The following is an 11,870-nucleotide window of genomic DNA, read 5'->3' as shown; positions in this document are numbered from 1 at the left end:
ACTTACAGCTACTTATGGTTTAAGGCATAAACATATGTTGTGCACAATGTATAAAGTCGCTTATAATTTAACCCCTGAATATATAAGTGAAATGTTTGAGTTGAAAATTTTTGATTATGATTTAAGGAATACAACGCTGATATTCAAGTTACCATATATCAAAACCTGCTTTAGGCAAAGGAGTTTTAGTTATCAAGGTCCAAAATTATGGAATACATTGCCAACATGCGTAAAACAGCAAACAATTTTTAGCGGTTATAGACGGAGTTTGAATTTGTATCTGACACCACAGTGATATTGTACCCATTCCCCATCTCTTTTTTTTTCAAGTAAACCAAGCATATATTCATTTTTTTTAATGTAAATATTTTTTTCTAATTTTGTTCTGATTTGTTTCATCTAATTGTATTTTGTATATATGTTTCATGTACATGTGTATATGTTTTGAAAAAAAAAAAGTATGTCATTTTTACCTCATGATGCACGGACATGAGGAAGAACAGCCGTCTGGCTGAATCATGTGCCGTGTTGAAATAAATAAATGAAATGAAATGAAATGAAGGCAATGGTTGCGTGTAAATACGATGTACATATAGCTACAATGAGAGATATTTCGGAGAAGGCATTTGTTCACTCCACTTGTCAATATATTTAGTTTTTACTTTATACACCTTTTCTTTCAGCAATACCGGTACAGCTTTCAGCTGTATGGTAATAAACTAGATAAGTCCTCGAAGTATACTCCATTATCTAAAAAAAAGTTCAATGTTTTTATTTAATAATTTCTTTCTCTCATTAGCTGATGTTGTGAAAGATTTCTTGAAATCTTAAACTGCCGTAGTAGTGCCTGGAATTAGTCCACTGAAACGACTTTCCCGGAGGTTTGATCTCTGTATCGAATCTTATCAGGATAAGCGAAAAACGGCCTCTTGCCTTCGTCTTTCAGGCGCTTGAATTTTTCCTGTTTCTTCCTGCGTAACTGGAGAACCCTTTGCGACAAGTCCTCTGCCAAAAAGACCTTGAGATCATGGTACATGGAGCTGGTCTGCTTAAGCTTCTTGATACATGCTTTCCTGACCCGTTCCTTGGTTACAAATGTCGAAAACGCAACATGGATTCTTCTTGGTTGCTTGGAATGAGTCCCATCTTTGCCTGCAGGCTGATGTGTGGGCGTTCGGTGGCATCTTTCTATCTTTGAGAGATCTGCTTCTGGAACATCAGCGTATTGCAGAAATTGAGTGACCGTTTTCATACAATCTTCAGTTGTTGGGTTTGAAGATTCTGCAATACCAAAGAGTACGAGATTCTTTCTTCGTCCCCTATTCTCAAGGTCATCAAGCTTATTTACGAGGATCTCTTTCTCCTTCTCCAACTGTTTGACTGAATCTTTCAGGGCGCCCACTTCAAACTCAATGTTATTCATCTATTCCTCATGATCAGATACTTTCAGTGAGATGTCTTTGAGCTTTTTGTCTAGCAGAGCTTCAATGCGTGAGTCAAATCTTGATTCGAAATCTTTGAAAAATGTGACAAACCACACTGGGGGTGCTTCTGAAGATAAGTCTAGAGACAGTCGTGTATTGCCGGTGGGTTCGGCTCCGTGCAAGGGCGCGGCCATGTTGCTATCGTACTGACCTGGGGTTTCAGCTACGTCGTTTCTTTCCATACGGCTACTGCAAGCGGTGGGACTACAGTTAGACATCTTCGGCTTCTTAGCGGAAGGGGACGATTTGTTTGGAGTGTTTTCCAACTGATGAGTTACTTTTGGAGGGTCCATTGTTGAACAAAATAGTCCTTACCACATTAAAAGTCCATCGCGAAAATCCCGGGGAATTAATCACTATACCACACGGTGAAATTTTGCTTCAAAGCAAGAGATGAGAAAGTCACATTATGCTCGACAATGCCTGAAGAGCGCCCCCCCCCCCCCCCCCCCCCGTGTTTAGAGAAATTAGTGGGTTATTCTGTCTGACATGTCTTAGATTATGATGAATCAAAGCGAACATTATGATTTCATGTCTCCATCTTAATAATCAATTTACTCTTACATTGTATTATTTTCTAATGATGGATTCACACTGTCATCTTAAAACTCATCTGTATGATACAATCAATTTCACACTTGTATGTTCAAATCTGTTTAGATTTCAGTAACACACTGAAATGTGACTTTTGTAATTGATTATTTCAACTGTTTCTTAACAGGAATTATTATATCGACTTCTTCCTACCGATGATTATTGTATTCTGAGTCATTTAATTGTTTGAGCGCTATTTAACCTATTTTTGTAATTTTGATTACATGTGTCGATATCACAACATGAAACAATGTAATTGCTGGAGCGCTCTTTAACTTATTTTTGTAACCTATTGTACGTTGATTAGTACATAGTATGTCGATATCATAACTTGTATTAATACAAAGTAATTGAACACCATTGTTACGTAATAAGCATGTCATTGTCCTCCTCCTTATGCGTGGGGTGCCTTGACTACATTGCGTCTACATGGCAACATCATTGTAAAGGGTACGCACTCTCATAGCAACCAATTCTGTGTATATGAGTGCGCGCTCTTCATGTTCAATTTATGTTTTGACATTGACATTCCGCGTCGAGACTCCTGAAGAAGGTGGATGGAAGCCACCAAAAATTTGAGTTGCTCAATAAACTCTATATTGGCGAAATATTGCATAACCGGTTTATTCTTCGTTTTATATATATATATATATATATATATATATATATATATATATTACACATATTCAATCTGTCATGCTCATTTGCTCGTGTGCTACATTATTACATGACTGCACAAAATTGAACTAATTTCGATGTCCATATTCATTTTATCCTCCTATTAACCCCGACTATTGAAATCTCTCTCTCTCTCTCTCTCTCTCTCTCTCTCTTAAATAATATATTATATATATATCATTGGTGGGATGACAAAACCTTGTATCTCAATATTTGGTGAAAATGAGTTTTCTTCATTATATTGAAGCTAGGAACCATTACTATGTAATTCCCAATCCTTATATGCCCATCTGAAAAAATAAGGTCACAAATGATAAATAAAAGTTGGCTGTTTCCGTTGACTTACATGTTATGGCAGCCATGTTTTTTTAGCTCTCCTGAACATTTGACATTTTTGAGATACGAGGTTTTGTCACCCCACCAACGATATGTATTATGTATGTATATGGTTCAGAATTTTGAACGATGTACAATTTAGCCAAAACAAGGCAAAATTTAAAAAGTAGGAAATTCTCCAAATCATTCATCTTACCTGAAAGAGTATAATTCAAGCTTTAATTTGAACTCAACTATACTAGGATTTTCCCAGAGGAACAAGTTTTTATTCACCGCTGAAGTTTACCATGTCCAAAGCAGCGAACGTCCGTGAGGAATAGTACTGCACGTACATTTGAATACCAATTAACATAGTTTGCAAATATCTGATTCAGTTCAAAACCCTAACGAAATATTGTAAGGGACATGTGTACGTGCTTGCAGAATATCAATCTTGTACTCTTAACCTGTACGGAATGGTAGACAACTGATGATTCAATTGAATTCGTCGTTTCTGTTGAAATATTGCTCTTCCCCTAAACACTTTCTCCACTTTACGCGCATTTTACAGAAACTCAATATTTTGACCTCTTATTTCACTATCCCATACTTTAATCCTCACTACCAAATAATAACATACCTTTTTAAGATGTATCTCATCTAGGCAGTCTCTATAACCCAACAAACATAGCATAGTTTTCATCAAGGAGGTTCGCATGTAGCTCACGGACGTTCGGAACAAACAAGATATTGAACAATGCAGCTCTCTTGAGTTGGAAACGCATTCTATTCACAACAAACAGCAATTTCATGTCGAGAACAAACTCCTCTGCAAAATCCTGCCTAGATATTACCAATTCTCAATTATATAAGCTTGTTTATCTTCTCATACTATGGAATCAAAGAAAACACTTTTTCCATCTCTCGTAAATGAACGCACAAACGTACGTGTAATCTCAGTGACGTAGTCCATCCTTGACAACGAATGTATTTATCAAAATTTCGTTATCATGAAGTAAAGATTCAGGTCCTAAATTTGTTATCTAAAGTCTACAATGCAAAATTTGCTTATAACGAACATGGTCACAGTTAATATTATTACAAAGAATTAACATAGAAAAACAACAGAAATGTGCTCCGTTATAGAAATAGGAAGTTTAGCTGGGGAGGGCAAACGAATATGTTAGAAAGAAATCCCTCTTCGTTTGCTCCTTGTGTTACACACTGTTACACACTGTTGCAGAGGAGAATTTGTGTTATTATATTAGTCAGAAATGGTAATAAATCAACAAATCAATCAGCAAATCAATATACATAAGGCACATGATCATGAACATGTGGGAAATATACAAAATAAATTCAAAACAGAGTCGTTTGACTTGCGTAAACAAAGATATAACAGGTAATGAATGATACAATATACAGTATACAATGCTGTCTATGCAGCGGGGATTACAACAATTATGATTATGGAGCGATAATGCAGAGGGCCACCATTGTAAGCATAGCTTGAGAAGAAAAGGTAGGGACGTACACTAGTTTCGTAATAATACAATACAATGCAAATTCTGCTGCGAAGATAGCAGGGGGAAAAAACGTGATGGTGGTGGGTGTGCGTGCAAGTGCTACAAAGTGCAGAAGGGCAGATATGCTGGAATGTAGAATAATCGAATTGGTTAGCTGGAAGAGGGAACGATATGCGATGTTGCTATTTGGCAGACCAACATTAATCATATAAATTATTTGTTTTTAATTTGTATTTGAAGTATACTGTAATAAAATGTGCTTATTTAAGTTTGCTTTAAATGAAAACAAGGAGGCACACTGTTTCAACTCCTCAGGAAGGCTGTTCCATGCATCCGGACCGTGATGTCTAATCGATTTTTGAGCAAGCAAAAGCTTTGGATTACTTAAATGAAAATCATGGGAACGACGGGTTGGGTATGAATGAATATGGTCATTGGTTACTAAGGCATTATGACAAAAAATGGTAATAAATTTCGAGTGTGTTTATACATAAATATAGCAGTTAGATATATATGTATGTCATGGGCTTTTAAAGTTTTTAGGCGATGAAATATAGGATCGGTGTGAGCCAAGAAATTTGAGTGTGTGCATATACGAAGAGCCTTTTTCTGAAGAATAAAAATTGTATTTAATCTAGTTTTGCTACAGTTGCCCCATACAATATTACAATACATTACATATGGTTAAAATAAAGTGTTATATAACATTATTAAAGTTTGATCATTAATCAAATAATTTATTCTCCTTAAAACACCAGTTGTTTTAGATATTACTGTAGTAATATTCTGAACATGAGTATTCCAAGTTAAATTGCTACCTAGGGTCACTCCTAGGAACTTGGTTGAATGTTTCTCAGCAATGTTTATACCATCAATATAAATATTTATAGGAAGGGTAGGTTGGGATTGAAGAGTATGGAAGTGTATAAAACATGTTTTATCAATATTAAATGAAAGCTTGTTACTTCTAAACCAGTTCGAAATATTACCTAATTCCATATTAAGTGTATCAATCAGTGTTGCAATATCCTTATGCGAGTAAAAAACGTTAGTGTCGTCTGCAAATAAGATGAAGTTCAAACGAGGGGAGCAATTGGTGATGTCATTAATGTAAATAAAAAAAAAGTAGGGGCCCGAGGATAGATCCCTGAGGGACACCACATGACACGATAGAGTATAATGAGTGACTAGATTTAAATGCAACATATTGTTTGCGATGACTTAGATAACTTCTGAACCATGACAAAGTAATCCCTCTCACGCCATAATTCTGTAATTTTTCAAGTAAAATGTCATGATCAATAGTGTCAAATGCCTTGATATGATCCATAAAAACTCCAATTATGTGTTCTTTTTTAGTAAACGCATCAATAATATTATCGACATATTTGATTATAGCATAATCGGTGGAAAATCCTTTCCTAAATCCAAACTGATTCGTATCCAATATATCATTTTCAATCATAAACGAGTAAAGACACTTGTAAACTACTTTTTCTAAGATTTTCGATAAAACAGGCAACAATGAGTTGGGTCTATAATTTTTCACCATTAATGGATTTTCTCTTTTATAGATGGGGATAACTTTGCGATTTTAAAAGAGTCTGGATACTTACCATTAAGTAGGGGTAGATTGAATATATGGGTGAGAGGGGCTGCTAGGGGGTAAATTACCTTTTTCAACAAATTCATCCTCAAATTATCGGGCCCACAGGATTTACTACATTTCAAAAATCGAACAGTATCAATAATTTCAGATTCATTAATTGGAGTAAAAAACAAAGAATTTTGATTATTTTCAGGTAAATATTCTTTATGTTTTTTGATATCATTTATGGGAATAGATGCTGCTAAAGAAGGACCAACATTAACAAAAGAAAATATAAACATATTTGCAATTTGGTCAGGATTAGTGATAACATTATCATTATGAGCAATACTATCAGGACATTCCATGGGTTTCTTTTTAAGTATTTCATTAACAATCCGCCAAAGAGCACTTTTATCATCCTTGTTAGATTCGAGTTTATTTGAAATATATGATTTACGTGAAACTCGAATTAAAGTAGTTAATTTATTTCTATATATTTTATACCTTTTCACATTTTCAGGAGTGGGTTTTCTCAGAGATATCTTATAAAGACGGTTTCGAGTGAGAATGGAATGTATAAGACCTTGAGTATTCCAGAGTTGCCGGGTTCCTTTCCTTCCATTTCTCTTGGTAGTTAAAGGAATATGTTTGTCATAATAGTTCAAAGACGTCATCCCATTGTTCTTCAAATAAATCTTGATTCAATGAATCATTATTTTGTGGTGTTTCATTTCTATATATTTTCAAGTATTGTTTGGGTTGGCGGCGTATTGGGGTTGTTACAGATTTGTCTTTAATCATAAAAATCGGTAGATGATCAGATATATCTGAATAAAGAATGCCGTTCGTGCAGGTTTCAGTAATGACATTAGACAATATATTATCTATTAACGTTTTATTATTGGTGTTATTGTTTATTCTGGTGGGTTTATTGATGTGGGTATGCAGTGAGTTGGAAAGTAAAATGTAATGAAAATGGGTGGGTTGTAATAAATCTATATTGTAATCTCCCATCAAAAAAAAAAATGATTTTCTCTCTCCAAGAATTTCATTAGCACATTGATCGAAATTGTCAAAAAAAGACTGAATATCATTTTGTGGAGGACGTTAAATGGTACCAGCTATAATATTTTTCTCATTGTCATTTAAAATTTCAATAAATAAGCTTTCTGCTCCTTGAATATGCAAATCAGTTCGAATTCTGAACTTAATTTGATTATTAACATACATGGCAACCCCACCTCCTATGCCACGCTTTCTGTCATTACGAATAAAATTGTAATTGTCAATGCCAAACAGGTCCGGGGAATTGGAGTGCAGCCATGTTTCGGTAATTCCTATAACGGAAAATGGAAAATCATTGAGAGAATTTAGAAATAATTCAAACAATTCAAAGTTTCTATTCAAACTCCTTGAATTAAGATGAATTAAACTAAAATTAGCACAAATCTGATTTACCTTATTGACAAAAAATTGACTGTTAAATTCATTAATAGTGAAATACTGACTTATGTGGTTGACTAGCTGTTAATCATCTATTCCAAAATCAGAATCCATTTACAATGAGTAACATTACGTGATCGCAGCATATCATGGTGCAACGGGAAGTGTAGTGCACATCGTATACATAGGGTGTATACGATGAGGTGCATCGGTGCGTGTTGTGCTGTAACAAACTATAGAGGAGCGCTTGAAATGAAATTATTGACATGATCTACAGGACTGCAGAGCATAGACACGCAAAAACACAAATTCAAATGATATGCTACACTTTAGGGATGACCTAGCAAGTAGTGTGACTTACACATAATGAAAAATAAACAGTATCATTATGTCAATACTACCTCCTTTCTGAAAGGAATTTGTCATTTTTTACAATATTCTTGTTTGACATTAGAATGAGTCGAAATGGAATCGGGTGAAAGAAAAGAGGAAGAAATAAAGACAGACTCCAGAAAAGGGGGGGGGTGGACAAGAGAAATCTGGTTTCGGTATAGCCGTGTATATAATGCGGGTAGAGAAGAAAGGGAGGATATGAAGGCAGATACCGGAGGGAAGATGAGAATCTGAGAGCTATATAGGGTAGGATACGGGTAGATAAGACATTTAGCTGTGAAGACAAATCATAAAAGAAGAGAAGAACTGGGCAGAACTGGTTGTGATACAGCAGATTGATAGCTGCTGTTGTCACTCAAAACGGGAGGGTACGGTATTTAAATTTGAAGTCCTTAACTATTTTAACTAACAATCATTCATAACAAAAGCAATGACAAGGTAATTACACAATGACGTAACAGCGTAGGACGGCTATACAGTAAAAAACATTCTTGCTAACAAGCAATTAAACAACTGTGATACATCGACTTCAGTTACATTGTTGGTTTCTGTGTCAACAGAAACGTAACAATTTGTTGGATGCGAACAGTGAACTCAAAAATTGCAAGAATACAAACTGTAGGTTCGATATTGCGAAGTTTCGTCATAACAAGACACAATAAGTCCATGGATGGATGATTGTGACGTCGATATTATACAACATGGTTTGTTATAACAAACATTTTGTAGCGCGTCATTTTGGAGGCTCGTTATTCGTACAGTTTGTCAATACGAAAATTGATAGAGTTCGTATAATTATGAAGCTTTTTTTATTCGGTAAATAATAGGAATCTCCGAAGGTTAATCGAAATGTTTATTAATTGGAACATGAAAAATCATGTTCGCTTATCCAAATGTGGAGAAACAAGTTAACAACTAAAATCCTCCAAATTTCAAAACCATATGATAACCGTTTTCACCTAAACGAATATCAGCCCATTCCACTTTTAGAAGAACGGACCTAAAAATAATGATCCTTAAGATTTATTTTTCGGACTAACAAACTTTCGGAATAAGAACATTTTAAATAACAAACCTCCTTAATAAACTACAAACATTTTTTTTTTTTCATTTTCGGAATAACAAACCTTTGGACATCGGAGGAACGAATCTTTGGAAGAGCGAACGTTTCAAAGTGCAACCTTAAACTTATTCTTAATCATTACTTTTTTAACATGTGTTTTCAAAGTAAGCACAAAAGCACTAACAAATTGACGATCTCTCTGTCTCTTAAATGTAAAATGAAAAAAAAAATCTTGGAAAGAATTACAAATGAACATTGCTTTTCATTGATGAATATAAAACAACACCATGTGATGATAAGCGGAGGATCTGTTTGTTTTCATCAGACAATAATTGTATACTGCATTATTTTTGATCGCTTGTGACGGCATTTCGATGAATAAAAACATAAACAACAAACAAAAACTTCTCCAGAGGAATTTGGTACAACGGGAGTGCACTGGCAATTCTTTTCCCTGTGTGTTGGAGCTCGATCCCTTCTCTGTTTCTCAGTCATTTTCATTCAACTGCTTCCACGTCCTTTTGAAACTTTTCCGTTTCTTATTCAACACATGCCCATTACAGACTTCTTCCGCCATTATCCTGCATGTGATTGCGTAGCACTTTTCGGATTTGTTTTGTTTTGTTTTGTTTTGTTTTTGTTTTCTGTTTGGTCGCAGCATGTTTGGGCTATTGAAGGAATGAGAGAAAAATCGTCATGAAGAGGAAAATAAGAATGAATTAAGGCATTTAATATCATGACAATTACAGCGAACGTCCGTTATGGAGACCAAAACTGGATGTGTTCTGATGGAGACGGCAGCTACCATACTCAAAAGATAAACACTTGGAGCACATGTCACTAAAAAGTGACACTGATCCTCTTTCTCCTACTATGTAATCCATTGACTTATTCTACCAACGAACATCCGTAACCAAAACGTTGTCCGTTTGTTATTACAGGTAGATTGAGTGCTGAACGGTATTCACTTTTGGGTATGAGCGGCTCGGTGATTTGGTAATAGTTTCAACTAACATTAACTTTATGTGCAGTGATATATTTGTAGTTATCAGAAATTTCCTTTCTCGGACAGAACGTCCGAGAGCGAAATTTTCAGAACATGTAACAGTACAAATTGTCTCCAGATCCTCATTAGAAAGAAATTTAAATGCACAGAAATTACAGATGACGCAAAATTCAATTTTCCTTTAACTTTGTTTTCAGTGTTAACCTTTTTTTTTGTTTGTATAATTAGAGGGAAAACAAGCGTAAAATTGTGAGTACATTTTCAACTGTTTGTCCATCATGACCACATAACGCCTTAAAAATTCTGAAACTACTTCTCCAAACTCATTGTTTACTTTGTAAAACTTTATTTGTCGCCATTGGAGTCAAAAGTTATAAAGAATACAGGACACTTTCGGGACATTCCTATCGGAGGGATTGCATACGTTACAGACGTTCGCTAGAATTGTCACGGACGTTCGTTCTACTACTAGGGTCATGTTCCAGGACGAGTAACTTATCGGCAGAGAGTACCAAGCCTTCCTAACTCTTTCAACAATTTTAAAAGGTATTGTCAATGCAAATTATAAAAAAAATCTGACATCCTTACAACATATGTATTGCTCAGAGGGGAATCAGGAGGTGAATTTTCAGAGAAAATGTTAATTATTTGCTTGGTTTTCGGTGAATTGCATGGACAAAAACTACGGACGAACCTCAGTCTGCTCCAAAAATGACATGCAGCTCCTCGGCTAGAGAGGCAAAGTTAAAATGCACCTTTGCCATCAAAGCAAGATGGTGTCCCACTCGAAAACGTTTTAATCATCATGGACGTTCTTTTTTTTTCTCGGAGGTTCGTCTAAAAATATAATTTCGGCTCCTATTTGACAAAGGATGGACAGAAACTCAAAACAAACATATTATCGTGTTTCTAGATCTTAGTTGATTACGACTCAGAACAATATCGCCAATAACGTTTAATGGGATACGATCTTTGTTAGGAAATAGCGGAAGCACGTCCGTGACGAAAACTGAGTATAATTTTGCATAAAAGAATATTACGTCCCATGTACAGCCAGCAGACGTACAATTTTTGCAGGATATGTTCATTAGGTGGAACACCAAATTTTCGTATACATTACAGTTGGGACAACAAAGTAGAATTCGCAGCAGCGATAGAAATAAAAGCATCACGGACGTTCGTCTGTTTAGGGCTTTGATATTTCAATTGTTCTCTGTAATTTTTACGTGCTCATAAAGTTCTTATAATTTTGTGGTTCATACCCATGATATGTCAGATCCAGAACATGGTCAGATATTAGATGCCACATACGATTAAAAATGCACATCATTAGTTTGAAAAACACAAATTATTGTGAAAATAGCGTTTTTACCGTATTTTTACGCTTTATGTCCTTGTCAAATGAAAAATATCAGGCAAAAAGTTAACCAAACCATATATTTCCTGAAAGGAAATTAACCAATCTTTGAGATGACATGAAAAAAATTGATTTCTTAGATCATCCTGGCGTGTTCTAAGGGAAAGAATGTCATAAGGTGCGAAAATGGGCAATTGTACATCGTTCAAAATTCTCACCCATATATATATATATATATATATATATATATATATATATATATATAAGCTCAGCAAAAAAAAAAGTAAGTTCCCCCCTAAGATTTTTGGATATATCTCAAAAAGTATTTTACAAATTTTCATAATTCAAACGGGAATGGATAGGGAATTTTATTACTCATACATGAATGGCGTATCATTGCCACCAGATATCGTTATTGGT

General features: G+C 35.0%; 1 pseudogene; it reads right to left on the bottom strand.

Moving 5' to 3' along the window:
• Positions 1-853: 853 nt before the first annotated feature.
• On the bottom strand, positions 854-1,777 carry LOC139736031 (uncharacterized; annotated as a pseudogene).
• Positions 1,778-11,870: the final 10,093 nt, after the last annotated feature.

The sequence above is a fragment of the Diadema antillarum genome, unplaced genomic scaffold (genome assembly GCF_040938485.1).
Source record: "Diadema antillarum isolate AM-2024a unplaced genomic scaffold, OU_Dant_1.0 seq00000619_RagTag, whole genome shotgun sequence".
Taxonomy (NCBI): Eukaryota; Metazoa; Echinodermata; class Echinoidea; order Diadematoida; family Diadematidae; genus Diadema; species Diadema antillarum.
Note: the sequence above shows the minus strand (reverse complement) of the source record. Positions and strands in the feature narration are given on the sequence as shown.